The following is an 18,805-nucleotide window of genomic DNA, read 5'->3' on the forward strand; positions in this document are numbered from 1 at the left end:
TCTTAAACTGCCATCTGACTGTTAACCCTATGTGGTTTTTCCTTATGCCTCAATCAGAAGTCAGAGCTTTCTGTGCCCTTGCAAGTGAGAGACAAGTCACAGTCAAAGACTGCAGCTTTCAACTGTGTCCTTCCCATGAGGAGAAGGGAGTTCTGCAGCATTCAAAAGCTGAAGGCTGACCGTGAGATGCCTTCACAGACTCACCCTGAATTTCCTTCTGGTTCTGTGAGTAAAAGAAAGTCACTGTTTTGGGCTCTGCCCTTCTGTCCCTTCTTCTCTGCACTTGTGTGCAACCCAGGAAGAGCCTGGCTTTATTGAAGATTCCATACTTAGTTGCTGACTCCTGAGTCTGATGCAGACAAAATTTTCTCTCTGTTTTTCTCAATCTTCTCATTATTTTTTCCCAGTTGTTTACCATTGCATTTACTATTGTTTCCTGTTACTCGTCCTCCAAAAACAAGATCACAGTGACTTTCAACCTTGATGTATTCATACATACGTGTGAGTTAAAATGAGAATATGACATGATGAACATGCAGTCTTATCGATGGTAATCACAGGAGCAGCGAGGCTCCTATAGGAGGTCGGTTGCGACCAAGTCTTATGATAAAAAGCCAACCAGGGAAGGATATGTGTCTAGTTTGCTGTAACAACTCAAGCTAGCACCAAAGTCACAGCATGAACTGTAGCACCACTGTTAACACTGAATTCCTGGAACTGTTCCTTGCACTACTATCCATCTCTTTTATGCATTTTTGGCATCCTCAGAGGTCCCATTTCTAAACTGTACTGATGGGATTAAAAAAAAAAACAAAAAAAAAACAAAAAAAAACCACATACAATTCATGCTTGTAAATACTGTGTATGTCCTACAGTGCTTATTTTGCATATTAAATTCTAGAAACATTTATTATGCCCTTGTTAAACTCTGCGTTTAACAGCAATATTCTGCTGAAGGAGACAGGGGTGATGCTTTGCAGAGCAACTGGTGCAGATTTAGGGAGCTCCTTCTAGCCTCCAGGATGAACCTAGATATCTGTAACAGAAACAGCCTCCCTAACACTGAATAAAAAGCTTCTGTCAGCTTGAATGATAGGTGATACATAGCTAATCATAACTGTCCCAGCAAATCTGTCAGCAGATTTATCTAGGGAGTATTACTGCCTTTGCTCATAAAGGTTGAACTGCTGCTATGTCTTCTTAAAATCTCAGTTCTCAACAGCTGTGCTAAGAGTTAAATTCCAACTGCCTATATGTCTTAGCAGTTTAATGGATTGTTTTTTCATTGTTTTGTTTGTTTTGTTGTTGTTTTGTTTTTCTGTTTGAGGCTTGGAAACTGAAATAGCTTTAAAATATTTATATTTGACCTTCTAAAATTTGTCTAGAAGCTCAGTGTTGTTTCTCACTCCAGTTCACTCAGAGTTGCTTCAAAACTTTATCATGAAAATTCACCAGGTTCATATATAAGCATAGGGTTAACACCCTGGAGATTGAAATGGAGGCAGCAGCAAGAGTTTGCTCAATTTTGTGTAATTGTCCCATTATATGAAAGAAATCAAGTCTCTGAATTGAATGTAATTTCTACTGCTCTATAAAAATAATTCTATACCTGTCATGAGTTGTAACAGTGTGATAATATCCCAGTGATATGGGTTGCCACATGATATATTTTCTAGCAGCTGAAATTCAAGGGTAGTTAAGTGGGAAAGAAAAGGAGAGACATTTTAAATGTAATTATTTTCGCTTTTTTTTTTTTTTTTCCTGTGCAAAAATCTTCTCTGTTAGACTGTTCACATTTCTTTGGACATGAAGATATCTTTAGTTTAGTATTATTTAGCCCATTTAGCCCATAAATTCAATGCAAATCAAATAATTGAGTTTGTTACATGAACTTAATAATTTTTATCAGGTTTGTGTTTTTATTTATTTACTTATTTATTGTTATTTATTAATTTTCACCAATAACAGTATAATATATTGGTTTCTTATCAGAAGTGGATTGTGGAATGTCTCTTACAGTCAAAACATATAAATTAAAAGCATGAATGACAAGCGCTTAGGAAAAGCAATCATGTTGAAATTGTTCTTTTAAGATGGACAAAGTGTAGCTAGACACCCTACCCACAGTCTACTGAAGATAATGAAAATATAATCAATACAAACATTATTCTATTATGTAGGACATTTTTCCTCAACAGGTCTTAATTCTATCTTCCACTATAGAAAAAGAAAGGCTTTATAGTACAGTATGTTAAAATCAGAAAGATATCCAAAACCTTTTGCATGTAAAGTATGCGGTGTAATTTTGGTCCTGATTTTGATTGACTTTCAGTGACTCATTCAGCTCTGCTCCAATGTACTTAGTAGTTTTGCAGTCATGGAGCAGCAGTGCAAAGGGTTCACTAAAAGCAGTGGGAAAAAAGCAGCTACTGCTACCAGGTGCTTTGATCTATAGTAAAACTAGTGGACACTAATGTGCCTCTGATGTTTATTTTTACACCTTTGTATTAATAGACTTCCATTCTAATTCATACATTCTTCTGTTTATGTTCTTCTAAGCATATAAAAAGTGTCATGTTTCTTCAGGTGGACTGGGAGTTTGTTGTTCTTTTCTCCCTTGTTTATCCTTACATAGCTGAAGTTGTTATTATATTAGATCTCCCCTGCCAAGTTTCTATTATATTCAGACAACTGGACTTGGAATCATATTCCCCACAAGGCAGTCTGCTGTGCTAATGGCCAAGCAATCAGGTCATCTCTCACAACTACCGGTATAATGCTTGATTGGCAGATATGTATATTAAAGATAATGTTCTCTTTATAGCTTTTTTTCTCTGCTGTTCCCTTGTTGTGCCAGTTTACTAACTAACTCAGAGTGTGCATAAAAATAATACTGTCCCGGATCCCTTGCCCTACTTGTAATATTCCTCATTAAGTGCTTTTTTCCCCCCCCAAAGCCAGTTATGTAATAAACTTTAAATGCTGCCTTGCCAGCTCTTTTCAGTGATACAAAACCACTCAGTTGCCATTCCAGCTCCATTTGTAGCATGCCTGCCTGTGAGCCAGAACTCTCTCTGTTTTCAGTTTCCACCCTTGGCCTTGTGCCCTTGCCCACCACCCACTGATGTTACAGAGAAGTATCAGGCTGGATATTACCTCTTCTGGCTTCTCCCTTAGTGATATACAGATGTATCCACTAACAAGCAGCCTTCCTCAGTCTGGGCAGCCACTGATTTGTCACCACAATGCAAAACATAGTTTTACTGAATAAGAAAAGCCAGACTTCTCAAATGGGTCTGCAGGAGGTTTCCAGGACAGGAAGATATATCTCCCCATGTGATCGTGGGCTTGAATCTTTTCATGCTGTACAGAGGTGCCTGGAATAGCACTGGAATAGACTTTGATGAAGGGAAAGGCACCTATAGATGAATGCTGAGACAGTAGAGGTTGTGGTCTCATCATCTGCTCATACATTTGAGACAAGAATAACATGCAGTCCAGGTTGCTTTGTTCTACTGGCACAGATAAGTGTCTCTGGGTTAAAGTAATCTTTCAGATGCCACACTGCAACACTTTCAACATCATGAGAATCCTAAACCAGGTGTCATTCCTAAACACAAAATCAGTCAGAAATATGAAATATAACCATTTCATTGCCTGAGATCAGCACCTTACCAAAATAAATGGCAGGAAAATGGTGCAGGAATTTGAATGATAATGCTTTCCGCCAATGAGTGACCAAACAAGTAGGTGGCCAAAAATCCTAGTTAATTACAGAATGGAATATTTTAAAGGTTTGATAGTTGCTTCCTCCAAGAGTACTCCAAGAGCATGTCCATGCTCTATTCTGGATTTTCCTTCAGTTTTGTTGGGTCTTAGCTTCTCTGTGTCTTTGCAGGTTGGTTGTTAGCACTTGATGTCCTAGAATTCATTTAGTATATGTCAATAAATGGACAAAGATAGATGCCAGTTAGCTGTTTGCTACAGGACAATCAACTGTGGAACAGATTGCGTTGAATTTGGAAGGACAGGGTATAAAGCCTGTAACAATAAACTTTTTTTGTGAGGTTTTCATTGCAGTGATATGAAACTCAGCCTTAGAGAGCTCTGTGCTGTGGTTTCACAAAATACGATCCAAAATAAAAATCTGAGTTTTACATGCTCGTTAAAATGGTCACTGCACTAGCAATCTAGACAGAGGGTATAGAAATGATTACTTACTGCTTTCCTCTGCATTTGCGAAGACCTACAGAAGTCTCTCTTTGTCGTGTGATATAAAAGATCCTCTACTGATTTTCTTTAGAGATTTTAATTTTCTTATCGTCAGAATAGCTTATCCCATACCTTCTCATCATCAAGGCTTCAGGATACAGACTAGCAGCAATTTAAAATAACCCTTCCATTTCAGTATCTACTAATAGAGAGACGCACACAATCTTCTGGTGTAAAAATTCACCATTTTCTTACTACACTTCATAGTAACTTATTTGCTGCCCCTTTCAAATGAAGGTTCTTTTCATTCCGCCAGTTTTTAGCTTTCTTGATATCATTACTTTTTGTGGAAATCAGAATATTTTGCATTAAATGTAATGAATAACATCTAAGCCAGAATAAATAAATAAGTAAATAAAAATAGGCCTTTTGTAAGTGTGCTAGGTCTGGCTGGGATGGAGTCAGTTTCTTTCATAGCCCATATGGTGCTGTCCTTTGGACTTGCGGCCAAAAAAGAAGTGTTGGTAATGCAAATAAATCCTAGGCTGTTGCTGAACAGTGCTTGCTTGCAAAGCATTACGGGTTTCCATATTTCCTACTCTACCCTTTTCTTCCCACACAATATTAGAGAGTATAGGGATGAATGGTGTTGAACAGGGGAGTGGGATGGGTCATAGCTGCGACAGCTGACTTGAACTGCACAAAAGGATATCCCACACGATATGACATTGTGCTCTGCCATGAAAGCTTAAGAGAAGGGTGAAGAATTGGGGCAGTCAGAGTAGGATTTGTTGTCCCAGGCAAGTGTTGCACCTGCTGAGACTCTGCCTTCCAGGTAGTGGCTGAGCATCTTCTCACCTTCCATCTATTTTCTCCTAATCCCACTAGAGAGAGGAGCAAGCAAGCAGACGGGTGAGCAGCCACGGTTAGTCAAGACTAACCCACCACACCAAGCGTTACTGCTAGAATTAGTTTCAGAAGGTTCTGGACATATATGATCAGGAAATCTCTCTCTCTCTATCTCCCTCTCTCTCTCTCTCTCTCTTTTTTCCCTCCCTCTTCACATTTCTTCATATGTGGGAGTTCTGTAATTCTGTGATCAACCTCATAGTTACTGTTATCTTGCTGTGGTCTTAGCTTTTAAGTGAAGGTGGAAAAGCGTAGGTAGAAGTCACTCACTAAATATTGGGAGCAAGATATAACAGAATTCATGACCAGTATAATCGGCAATATTTTGAAGGCTTAGTCATATGTTTTGTTGATCAGTAGAAAGGGCCTAGTAACAACCACTGGATAACTTTCAGGTAGCTGAAGTGCATGGTATTTTTGGCTAAAAAATGAGATTAATCACCCTGCAAGTAGCAACCACTTGTAATAATAAGGATATATTTTCAATTATGCTTTAGAGATTGGGACTCCTGGGTCCTTCTGAAAGACTGAGTTTTAGCTTTAGTTCCTCAGCTGTCCCTTCCTATAGCAGAGGGCTGGAAATAGATCATCTTAAAGGTCCCTCCCAACCCAAATCATTCCATGATTCTGTGAACTTGTGAAATAGCTACCAAAAATAAATTCAAGCTTTTTGATAACTTACACGTTTTTGAGAATATACTTCACAAAAGGTATATTCAGATTTTTAGTAAATTCTTCTGCCTCTTTATAAAAGAAGCTAAGTGAGCATTCACCTTTGTTTATGGGTTTTTGCTACTGAATTCAGTTCTTAGGTGCCTAATCAAAAACAATCATATGGCCATAGCACATTGCTGGAAAACCTCCCATCTACCCATGTCTAACAGGGCTAACCAACACACATAGAAAGAATAAGCTATAAGAAAGGCTTAATAAAACATCCTGTACTCAGCAGATAGAGAGCTGCCTTGCCTCCAGTTGAAATGGATGATACTTATAAGTTCTGAAAATCAGGCTTCAAGTATGATATACCCAAATGAATACAGTCTAAGAAAAAAATTCTCCACCATTTATCTACTCTTGTCAAACTGTGATCCCTACTATTCATGAATTTCATATGTTCCCTTGCTAACACTCCTGTGTAAACTGTTACACCTAGCTGACACATTCACGAGTCCCAACGCTGGCCACTGAAAAATAGCATAAATAATATGCATGGAGACTGCTCCTACTGAGAGGCTGCAGAACAGAATCTCAGTGGAGTTAATAACACCAGTATGTAGTGCCAGAGCTGTGCATGGCATCATATGAGGGCAAGTATTTTTTAAATTTATTATAGTGACACCGAGGCCCTGTGATGCCATTCCCTGTACATCTATGCACAGCAGTCAGGGTTTGCATTCCTGTAGGAAGCAAAGAAACTGACATTGGGCAGAAAGTGTTTTAATTCTTGTCTTGGAACTACCAGATTAAATGATAAATGACCAGTCCAGGAATACAAAAGAGACTTGTGCCAGAATTATGCTCCCATTTCTTGTGTACCAGGCTAATATCTTTCCTAGTGGATTGCCTTTCTTTTAATGAACTGAGACACATATGCATTAATTCAAAATGGAATGAAAGCCAAGCAAAAACACCACAGGTGCTTTTTATTTAGTAACGATGGTGAATAATTAATTGAACAAATGACAAAAAGGCATCATACATTTTCTTAGAAATTAATTCTTGCCAGTAGATACTTTAAGCAGCTGCATTGAATGCCCAAGACAATTAAATTGCCTGAGTTGTTGTGACAGTAAGGAGAAAAGACAAAGGAATAACAACTCATAAAAAAAAAAAAAAAAAAAAAAAAAAAAAAAAAAAAGCATAAGAATTCTAACTAAGGAAAAAGAAAACAACGAAATAGTACTGTTTTTTAATAATCCTAATTTTACATACCCATAACATGGTTTTGAAATGAATTATTCATTCTCGGGAAGTGAGCAAAAGAACATTATTAACTTTTGTTCAGAAGATACTTCAATTCTGATGGAAATCCAAAACAAGGACCATAATTTGAAAGCCCTCACTTAAAATTTTGCTGGATCTTTCCATATTAGTTCAGTGGAGGTAACATATCAGAGAAACCTGGAGTTCTGAAATCTGAGATAGGCTTGGCATTATATGAGGCAATTAAATGAAGCAATGAAATTCTGCAGGGACTGTCTGCAGTGCCTTTGCAGATCTTTTCCAGAGGTCAACAGTTGACCACACTTAGGTGCAACACGCAGTATGTAGCTTTGAAAATTAAACTATTCTGGTGCCTCTTTGTAGGTGTCATTCTTTTATTTGAGAATGAACATTTCAGCCATTCCAATGTTATATCAGTTGATATTGTTCAGTATGTATGGATTATGCCAAGTCTGTGCAACTTCTGTCCTTAGAAAGAGCAATAGTCTTCCTAGGTAGTAACTTTGGCACTGCTGTGGGGACGCAGTGTGTTTCCTACTTGGGGCCAGTTTTTCCCTCTGGGAAAACATTGTAAGGAGACATCTTTCCTTCTTTCAGAGAAGAACTAGGCTGTGCACTTGCTGGAGCCTCATTCTTAAAGATCCTTATCACACAGAATCACAGAGATAGAAGGGACCTCAGGAGTCCACTTCCCCTGCTAACGCCGAGTTTATGAGGAAGTGCCTATTTGTGCTAGAGAAATTCGTATTTGTGCTAGAGAAGAGGGGTAGAGGTTCCATGTTCCGCTACTCTTGCTCCCTGAGTTCTACATATTTACCTGAAAAGCTAAGAACTGTGTGTCTTCATAGCTGTCACCAATCACTTTACAGGTTATTTTAGCAAGCTGGTATTAAATTTATTATACTTATTAAATATACTGTTAAAAAATTTATCAGCCAAGGTAGATCATTGGGTCAAAAAACAAAACAAACAAAAAAAACACCCTAAAGCCCACACAAAGAAAAACAAAATAAAAAACAAGGTAGCACCATCAGTACATACTTTGCCAAGCTTATGTCAGAGGAAGAGTGAAGACTGTCAACATTACTAGCAACAGTGGGAAAAGACAGAACTGCAAACAACACCTTTAATGATCTTAGGAGGTCTGGAGTATATTAGAACAGTGAGATAGTTCTTTTTCTTTATTGTTATTTTTTGCCATTATTTGAGCAGATATACTAAAACTGAACAGGTTCATATTGTTTATCTGGAAACACAAAGTTTATTTTTTCCTGGCACAGATATGGGGGCTAACACAATCAAATGTCAGGCTAGAAAGTTTGCTGAGGATCTCGGGAGTACACAGTTCAAATAGCACAGAGAGCTCTAGCAAGGAATCTGCAGAGCTTTTATATTTTTCTGACAGTTCTGTAATCCAGAAGAGCTGGCTGTCTGGGCTGCTCAAGATTAATTATGCCTGAAAGCAATGGCAAATGGATCTTCAGCTTTGCATATTACTGCTTATCAAATACAAAATGCTCAAAAGCTTTTCTCTTTCTCCAGAAAGTAAGCAGTTGGTAGCGTCTTTTTTTTTCCTATTCACATTCCACATTCATCAGTGGTAGTAGTTCAAAACATTTTTTATGTCACACGCATAAGTTGTCACGCACAAGTTGCACATTAATTTATGTAAAGAAACACAATTAAAAGGACTGAAGTTTGGAAATGGCAGACCAACTCCATTTTTATTACATCCCACCCATGCATCTCTGACATCCTGTCTCTTGAATATTGTAATAAAACTGTTAGCTACAGATAACTTAATATTTCCTCTTTGGCAGTTTGGCTTCAGCTAATACACAGATGCCTTGATAATGAAATGGAGGAATGGGATATTTTTCTATAAAAATTCTGCCTTGTTCATTTCAGAAGGTGACAGCTGGATAGTGGCTCAGGCAGGGAACTGCAGGAACAGAAGATGTGACTTATTTTTTCCTGGAAAAATGAGTTCTGATTGCAATGATTTGAAACTCAGATACGCTCTTCATCTTTGCTTGCCTGATCTGTACCTCTAGATCTTTGCAAAGCATAGCACGGTCTCAGCTGCTAGCAAAATGTATGGGAATTGGTCTTTATATATGCAAGGTCTTGTGTAATCCCAATATATCCTTTTTGACAGTTTGAGGGATTTCATTTTGGACATTCAACATTCTTTATTTTAGTCTCTGTGTCTCAGCTCCTAACCTGCTAAATGCAGATAATGCCCTCAAATTTCATGAGTTTTGCAGTGATGAATGAATTGTCTGCAAAGCACTCAGGTTTCATGGTGATGAGCATCATAGAAAAGTCCAGGAGGAAATTAATAATTTTGTTTTCAGAGCAAGGCTTGAAGGCTGTTTTTTAAATATGGCCCAGGGCAACATATTGAACAATGAGGCTGAAAAAAATATCGAACAGCTGCTAATTAAGTCGTTTTGATGCACTGTGTTAGGTAGCAGTCCTCTTGAGAGAGCTCAGTGTGAGATTCTGTAATTAAAGACTACAACTCATATGGAAAAGGTGGCCAAATTAAGGTCACACTGGTTACCTTGATTCTGTCAATTTCTAATTTTTGATAGCTTAACTTCACAGCTGTGATCTTATTCTTCAATGAAAAGAAATGAAGCAAAACCAAATCCATGGCATTATCTTGACACCTACTTGGTTCATTAAAGCAATTAACAGAAATGGGACCTTAAGAACTAGACCATGTTTCTCTGCTGCTTGGATTAACTAAATTGATGACAGCAGCAGCAGGGTGTTCCCTTTATCCTGGACCAACAGTGAAATGAATCAAGATATATGTCTTTTTATGACAGCTGCTAGTATTTCTGGGAATCTTAGATTTTATTTCAAGAATTATCGAAGAAAGTTTGTACAGCCACTTAGATCACCCCAAGCATCACCCTCTCAGCTGCTTCCTGTCTCCACTCTGTCTTGTCCTTTCTTTCTTCAATTTCCAGTTTTCTTGCAAAATATCAGTCCTTGTTCTCTATTCAGTGCTCCTTATCTAATTGATCTTCCTGCTCCTTCACAAGAACTCCCAGTACTGACCTCTGTCTCAAGGAAAAACTTCTGAATTCTTGTAATGTGAATCAAATTATTAACAAAGCAATGCATTAGCTTTTGTGTTTTTGTTGTTGTTTTGTTTTGTTTTTGTTTTTGGTTTTTGGTTTTTTTTTTTATTTAAATGACAGATCAGGGGACTCTACATTCACAATACAGTTCTAGACATTTATGTAATGTTAATAAACACCTAAATGTATCTAAACACTGAGGTAGTCCCTGAAAGCTGCAGAAGTGCACAACCCCCATTCCCTCTGGAAACGCAAGCACCCACCCCTGCTGCAGGTGCCGGTGCTGCATGTGCTTGCCTTCTGCTATAAATGAGGATGCTATAGATTTGTGCTCATGCCGTTTCCTACAGGCTGCTAATCCCCATGTCAGTGAGAAAGCCTTTCCTGAGGCTGCCTGCATACAGCTGAGGTGCAAGTCTATCTACTCACCCTGTAGAGACAGTCCTATACTTGACTGCAGGGGTCTCATGGTGTCCAACAAGCAGATTTGGTTTTGACAGGGATGGAGGTGCCAGTGGGGAGATATTCAGCAGTGGCAAAGCAGACTTACTGCCATTTTCACTAAGATCTCTCTGTGATGCCAAAAAAAAATCATGCTTCTCTATTACTTTGTCTTGGGTTGGAAGGGACCTCAAAGCCTACCCACCCCTACCCCTGCCATGGGCAGGGGTGCCCCAAAGCAGCTCAGCTGCCCAGGGCCCCATCCAACCTGGCCTTGAGCACCTGCAGGGATGGGTAGCTTCTCTGGGCAGCTGTGCCAGGACTTCACAATTCTCCAAGTAAAGTAATTCTTCCTAACATCTAATTAAAATTCCCCTCTTAGTTTAAAGCCAAAAGACTTTCCTACTTGACTCCATCTTTGCTTCCAAGTTTTGCAATTCTGAAATTACTGTTTTATCCTCCTTAAATTAATTAGTCTGGGGGCAAAGGTGCTCTTGAGCATTTTGGTTGTTGATTTACACACATTCTCACACTCAGGTTTCTGTCTTAACAGCTGTTGTTATTCAGTCTGTGTCAGCAAGGGTGGGCTATGCAAGTAGCTTCTCATTGTGTGTTTTTCCTGCTGGGAAACCTTCTACCAGCTGTCTTCTCCTTCCTCTGAATCCAGTCCCAGTTCTGTAACACAACTGTCTCTGCAACTTTGCTGCCTCCTGTTACTTGTTCTGACCCTGCTCCCCTTCCTTTTCCAAGCAGATCCTCTGCTGAGAATTATGATTTCTCTACATGGAGAAAGCTTCCTCTGGGAGTATAGGAAACAATCCAATCCAGTGGAAAAGAAATATTTCTCTTCATCAGATGGTAAATGTCTTTCTGCATGTGTGACAGAGAAAAAGCAGAGCACAGTTGATATTGGTATCTTTTAAAAGTGTTAAAAAAATAAAAATAAAACTCAGACTATTGCTTTGTGACTGGAACACTAATGGCACAATGCTATCAACCTTTTGCTCCAAACTGAGTTTTGTTGGCTGCATTCGAATCATCTGCGTGCATAAGCAGTTCCAAGAAGACAGAGAGCATAAAGAGGGCCCTCTTATCCCCTTGTTTTCCTGTACTGCTCCTGTAAAACAGAAAATAACACAAGGCGCCTTCCACTGAGCCCACAGAGAAAAGATGTACTGCCAGACTGACCATAAGCTTGCTGTCCTGTTTCCAGACTGCTCTGTTTCATGGCCACTCATGATAAATGGCGGCAGCCTGACAGCTGTTTTCACATTGTTTTTCCAAAGAGACTGATCTGTGTAGAACTGCTGAAGGATGTGAGGCACTTAGAGCAGGTTTGGTTTTTTTTAAGTCTTTGCATATCATCCCTGGCAAGTAGTAGTACATTTCTGGCCATCTCTGTATTGCCTTGCAAACTGCCCTTTCAGTCTTCCCTCTACTGTATCTCTCTTCCTTTTAAAATTTATTATTAAAATTAAAGCTCCGAGACATCAAGCAGCCTTTGTTGCATAAATAAAAATGAACTGCACGTTACACAAGACAGCTCTTTTTCTTCTTTTAGGCTGGGAATAAGAAGTGCTCATTCATTACACCAGAGTGTCAAGATACTAAATAAACAGAGAGTGCAGAAAAAGGAAATTACATGCTTTTCCCAACTAATCTGCCATGCTGGAGTCAGCAAACTATCTTTCTTAAATCAGACTTTCCTAGGAGACAAAACCCTACCTAAACAGCACATTAATACTTGCAAATTCTGTGCTTTCTCAGTGATTTCTGTGCAAGTAAGATTTATTTACCTTTGTTTGTAATATGTAGGGAACGTGCAGGTGTCTCTTTAGCTCTCATGCTCTTTGGAGTCATTTTACAAGGAATTATTATTGGAACAAAAGTATGTTTACTCTATGAAGTCTCAAAAGCATTTTTTCCTTCCTAATATGATCAATACTTTAAAAAATGTGAGGTTAGATAACATGTGAGGAGTGAAATAAAGTTACTGGAAGCAAAAGGGCAAATCTAAATAACTGTTTTATATGGTATGAGGATATACATGACATTTTAAAACCTATATACCTTCCTAAATATTTCACCCAGGTCTTATGTCATACTTAGGCATTAAAATTGCTTACATGTAAGTATATTATAAACTTTAAGAATAGATGTTTTGTGATGCTGCAGCTCTTTCTGACCTCTTAGCATTGTGAATAGGTAGGAATTGGCACTTTAAAAATATGAAATACTGAATAAGACAGACTTTCATTAGCTCCTAGGCAAAGTATGCTCTTTGTTCCTGTAGACCATAGATAATGCATTCGCAAACAACAAAAGACCAGCTGACAAACAAGCAACTGAGTTGTGGGTAATAGAGCTGAGTGATATGAAAGATGATGTTACGTACTGCCTGACCTACATCTGAACTATTTCCTGCTCAGGGAGAGGAGAGAGAATTATACTGAGCATTTGAGATGCTTCTATACAAATCATAACTGGTATATATATATTTTTTTCTCTCATAGTAAACAACACGTAAGAAAATATTACACAAGAATCCTACCCTTTTAGGGAATGTAGTACCATTAGACAAATAATTTCTTCAAACTAATTTCTTTTTCAGTGATGCCAAATGCCAGCACGCTATACAAAATTCTAATAGAAATTAGCCTTTGTAGCTGTGCTTGAAGATTACTAATGCTGTCCTACAGGAAGCCAAACTGGAAGGTAAACAGGAGCAAGCAGGGCTCTCACCTGCTTTGCAGAGTAAGACTATGAAAACTCATGTCCTGAAAATGGTTTCAGCTCATGAAAAATGGTTAAAGAAGAAACTTGCTATTGCTTTAGCCTTACCACAAAATAAATAAAAAATACACAAGGAAGATGATAGAATTTAGTCTAGATAAAACATCTACTAGCAGACGGAAATAGATTGCAGTAGACATCTAATAGAGTGAGTCTCTTAATCCCTTATGTTCTTGTCCACAAAATAACCAAGATCAGGTGAGATCCCAAGTGAATCAAATCATGCGTTTTCTAGGCATGAACATTCAGCAGTATCCAATGTTAGGGAAAACTCCACACAGATTTGTGAATGATTGGAATATCACTGCAAAAGCAGGTATTATGCAAACCAGTTGGAGCAATGTATAAATTTCCCAGGTCAGCGTGTAAATCAGAACTCCAGACTCTCTCTGATGAAAAACTTACATATATCCATACATAGCAGGACCAAACCAGGAATTACCCCCTGCATTTGGTTAATTAAAGTTTAATTTCAAAGACATTTTTGTTTTAACTTGGTAGAAGATGGTGAATGTAATTCAGTGACTCAGTGTGATGTGACTTGAGTCTTGGAGACTTTATGAAGGAATGCCATGAAATCCCACTCCCATTGGAAGCAAAGGCTCTTTGAAGTTTGGTATCTGTCAAAATCTTTACTCCTGTTCTTTGCAGAAGCAGACACCAAAGCCTGGATTCAGAAAGCCTATTAGGATTTGTCACGCTGAATTTTGTGGCACCTGCAATTGTAAGTATAGCTTAATCAACATCTGTTCACAATCATTTATTAAGAAACTTACATACCTGTGAACTCATACATGACTATACTTCCACAGTGACTGGGGAGAATTATGTTTCTTGGCTTCTTAAACAGGTAACATGATAGATGTAGTGCTAGTCAGACAGAAAATCCGAGAGATTAAAGGCTCTATATGAATTCAGCTTACCCTTTTTTGCCAATTGAGACTGGATCAATCTGTTTAATTCTTCAGTTCCAAGTTATACAAAGAGTGTATCAGCTAACTAGCATGTCTCAGTTCCTTGCAAGCTCTTTAAAAGACTGCGCAGCTACTGAAAGGAAGGCAACCTGAATTTATCGTTTCTTTTGAGTAGAAGTAACTGTGCTCCCATATTTTGAGCTGACCTTCATGCTGTCAAGAGGTATTAGGTTTACTACGAAGCTTACCAGATCAGACCTCGACAGGGGGCAGTGGTAGACAGAGGCCTAAGCTGTGAATTCCTGACAGCCATAGGCACTGAGTCACGCAGCTCAGCCAGATTGGTGGCCTACCTCAGCATACACAGCAGCAAAACTTCAAGCAACTACATAAGCTTTGTGCTGAAAACTTTAAGTGTCTGTGCACACCAAAGCACTCTAGCAGAAAAGCAGCTTTTTTTTGCTTTTTTTTTTTTTTTTTTTTTTTATCAATTCCCTCCGAGTTAAGTACATGAATGCAGCCTAAAATGAAATTGAAGTGCCACGATTCCTTTGTGAGACTCTGCCTAAGTTCTCTGAAACGAAACTCGCCTCTTTCATTAGAGATGTCTGTCAGCATGAAAAAGATTTAAAGGTCATTGGTTTGCAAAGTGGTATGAGCAGAATCCCAAGGCTGGTGGAGTAACTCTTGCTGAGGAAGCCGAAAGGGAAAAGGATGAAATATCTTAATTCTCCCTGCAGGCTCTCTCAGATCCTCCAGTGCTCTTCTGCTTTTGTCTGTGCATCTCACTTCTGATAAATCATATGATTAGGGCATTCCACCATATGGCAGCGCCCATGCAGCAAAATGGCTGTGAATGGGAAAAAGCAGTGGGGAGGATATACTGCATTTTTTTCTAATCCACATATTTATATACATTATGTAATTTTGAACACTTGTTTGTAGAAGAAACCACTCTTCATTCTCAGAAGTAGGTTTTATAATTCGAAAGCTTTTGAGAAGTAATACACTCTTAATATTACTACAGTACAGTATATGATTAGCTCACGCTTCAATGTAAAGCTACAGGAAAATTTAGTGTGGTTAATTTTCCATGGATTATGCAGACTAAAATCAACGGAAACTACCTTGTTGTAGGTAAAAGAAAAAAATTAAAGACACAAATGTGTAGTGGACACATGTATCCCATTGAATTTCAGGGTTTATAGGATGCCTTTTGCAGTTTAGGAAAGGTTTATATTTTTGAGGTATTTCAAGCACAATGCAAAGAATTAACAATGCATAACTAAGAGACTGTACTACAGAGTGATTTAAACTCTGTGCACTTGCTAAGTACGCTGGGAAAAAAAAAAAAAATCCTTAATAAAAGAGAATGTGAATATGAATGGCAGTTGAAAAGAATTGTGATGAAAAAACTATTTTCTGCGTTTTTCAAATGTAGATTAATGGGACTAAATCCATTATCTGTTGTTGCAGTACAGGACAAATACTGAATAATTTAAGAGATCACACCATATAAGAATACTAAAGGTAGAATTATGCAGTAGTCCATAAAGGACTTCTTTTTCTCAGCTGTTAATGTCAATATAATGTGTGTATGAGTCATGTCACCTGTCATAGTCAAAGCTCATTTATTATGCAGAATATTAACATTGCAAAGTATAACTCCATATAAAGTGCAGTCTATTTTGTGTTCAAAAATCTCTTTATGTAACTGCCAGCCCTCAGAAAAGTGTCCCTTTAATACTAATATTTAGATACTGTTAAGCACAAAAACAAACAAAAAAACAAACGAAATATTGTATAATCTTTTGAATTGTGTAAATTATCAAAAAGTCTCTCTTCATCCTAAAATCACTAGTATGCTATCCTGACATTAAGATGCATTCATTATTGCTTTTAGCTACCTCATACCTGACTTTTTTCACATATCTCCACAAGCAAAATTCTGTCACTTTAAAGGAGACATGCAAGAGAACTTCCCAATCCAGTGGGATTTTACTCTCACCTTGTTTCAGTGTGGAAGGTGCATCGAAGTGTACTTTGGGTATCAAGAAGATATGTCATTCATTTATTCTTACTCTGTGGAAATTTTAAAGCTGAATCTACTGTATTGTTACTGCTAATTTAAAACCAGTGGGAGAGTCTCTGCTTTTGGATTGTTTAATGTGCAAAGTTCTTATAATGCTTGCATAATTTAAAATTACTTTTAATGATCCATTTAATCAACATTCCTCTTTGAAAAGGGATCAGCTAACCAGAACTATTGCTATTATTCTCTCAACAGCAGCTGAAGGCCCAAATCATGATACCTGCTGTAATCAAAATATGGAAAATTCAGAGACACCACTTTCTTCTTTCTAACTGTGCTATTTCAGTAACTGAAAATCCTGTGTTTCACTCCATTATGGCAATTCAGAAAGCTGTAAATAAGCAACTGGACTCACTACACAGTCAATAAAATATTCTGAGTGTCTCCAAGGAGTGATTCACAATGACTGGTAAGAAATAGGCACTTCAGAGAACTGAGCTGCAAAATATATAGAGAAATTAGGAAGCTGACTACAAGCTGTAGAAAGCTGAGAACAAGAAAATACAGACCTGATTTCAAAGGCTACATCTATGCCCAGTGTATAAAAACTCTGTTGCACCTAATGGGTTAAAATAGGAGAGAAGATCTGCTAAAAACTGAACGGTATCTAGGTTGGTCTAGATATGTTACTGTTCTCCCTGCTAGATGAACCTTCACAAGTCTCTGCCAGTGTTTAGACATGAAGAGTTAAGAGAGCTCAACTACTTGAGCCCTAGATATTACCACTGAAAGGTAGGAGTTCAGCACCCTCTCATAAGCCTTTTCCATGGTTTTGGGGTTGCTTCCTCTGACTATTGTTTATTTTTTATGATCTTTTTGAGGCATATGACTCTCAGCAGTCCCTGTACACTATCCTTCAGAAACAGATAGGTAGAGCTTAGATTCAGATCTGTTAATAGCACACAGAGAACAAGTACCTAACTTTGAATGATCATATTGAGTCCAAACTGAGTTTTTAGGTAGTCCGCTACCTAAACTCTTTGAATTATGTCCCTAGACCAATTCAGGAGCCTTAGACTTAAGAATATGAGGCTTTGTGATTACTGTTCTTTGTTTTCTTTTTATATTGCTAACAAAATCTTACTGAGTTTGTTTTACTTTTTATTTATTTATTTATTTTTTCCCCCTAGTAAGTATGACCATACATTGGCCATTTTCACCATACATTGCTGTCAGTGTTCAGCAAGGGTAAGGGCTGGCTCCTTGTAAGTACTAAAGGATTTTATGAGCGAACATAGTGGGAATAAGAATAAGATCAGGTCATATGTGGAAGTTAGATGTCACTATGCAAGTAACAAAAATAATGTTTTCACTGCTGAGAGTTCCAGGTCCTTTATGAGTTTAATGAGAAAATGCCTTCAATTAAATAAGGCACCGTCAGAAAAAACAAAAAAAAAACCAAAAAAAAAAAACCACAGATGAGAAGAGCAGGAAGTTGCTGTTGCTGAGACAGGCAGCAGACACTGGTGTGAATGATAGCTTTGGAGCAGCTCCCAGTCATAAACTGAGAGCAGATCTTGTGGGCTGGAGGCTAAGGTTGGCCTGGAGACATCAGAATGGGGAAAAAAGGCTCTTGGAAAAGACTTATGTTCAGATGAAATAACAGAGAAGAGTTGTAGAACAGGGTTTTTGTCCAGTTATTAAACTCCAGGATTTCAAACAGAGGAGGAGGTGCAATTTCCATGTTCCAGTAACTGCAGAGAATAGGAAGGAAGGTGTATAACATCAACTCCTACTGCACCAGTGATCAGGAAGGAGGGTTTGGCCTGTGGACCTCCAGGACATTTAAGCCAAGTCTGCTAGAAAACAAGGCTGTGGGCTTCAGCAATTTGTAAATTCTGCCTATAATTGTAAAAATGAAACGCTCGAAGAGTATTCAGGCCATTTAGGCCTTCCTTTTGACCATGGCTTCTTGCTGATTATCTTTCTTTGCATGTCAGCATGTTTTCAGATTTAAGCACATCATTTGGATTACACATCTTTTTGAGCCTCTTGCTGAATCATGGCCTGTTCTGGTTGTTACCACATCATTCTTGCAGCAAAAATAATGAAGTTAGCTTTGGACTAATAAAAGCACACAAATATAATAGGAAGTAGAAAATCATGTATATGGCTGTGTAGGTTAGCCTCCATCATCTCCTATATTACTTCTTATTAACTCTTCCTTATAATGTGTATTTTAGGAACTACCAACAGATGGCATATTCAATAACTGTACTCTGTAGTACTGCATTTAATCATGGATATGTAAGCATTGTCCTTAAATTCCTCATTACTTCAAAGGTGAATGCTGTCAGTGATCACCACTTCTTAAACATCACTAATAATGTGAGCTAAACTCATGCTTGTGATCAAACAGGAAGCAATATTGTCTTTGAGACCAAGTTTTGCTGTTGCTACTC

The 18,805-nt window shown here is 38.1% G+C and overlaps 1 long non-coding RNA gene across 1 annotated transcript in view; it reads left to right on the forward strand.

The window, feature by feature from the left end:
- The window catches only part of LOC146762631 (uncharacterized), a 64,596-nt gene extending 47,190 nt beyond the window's left edge, over positions 1-17,406 (forward strand). The window contains exons 2-3 of the long non-coding RNA XR_014946779.1: positions 14,049-14,121; positions 16,599-17,406. This is a non-coding gene — a long non-coding RNA (uncharacterized LOC146762631). The remainder of the gene's footprint in view (positions 1-14,048; positions 14,122-16,598) is intronic.
- The last annotated feature ends 1,399 nt before the right edge of the window (positions 17,407-18,805 follow it).

This window comes from Coturnix japonica, chromosome 1, assembly GCF_054131305.1.
Source record: "Coturnix japonica strain WE chromosome 1, WE-NBRP24, whole genome shotgun sequence".
Lineage (NCBI taxonomy): Eukaryota > Metazoa > Chordata > Aves > Galliformes > Phasianidae > Coturnix > Coturnix japonica.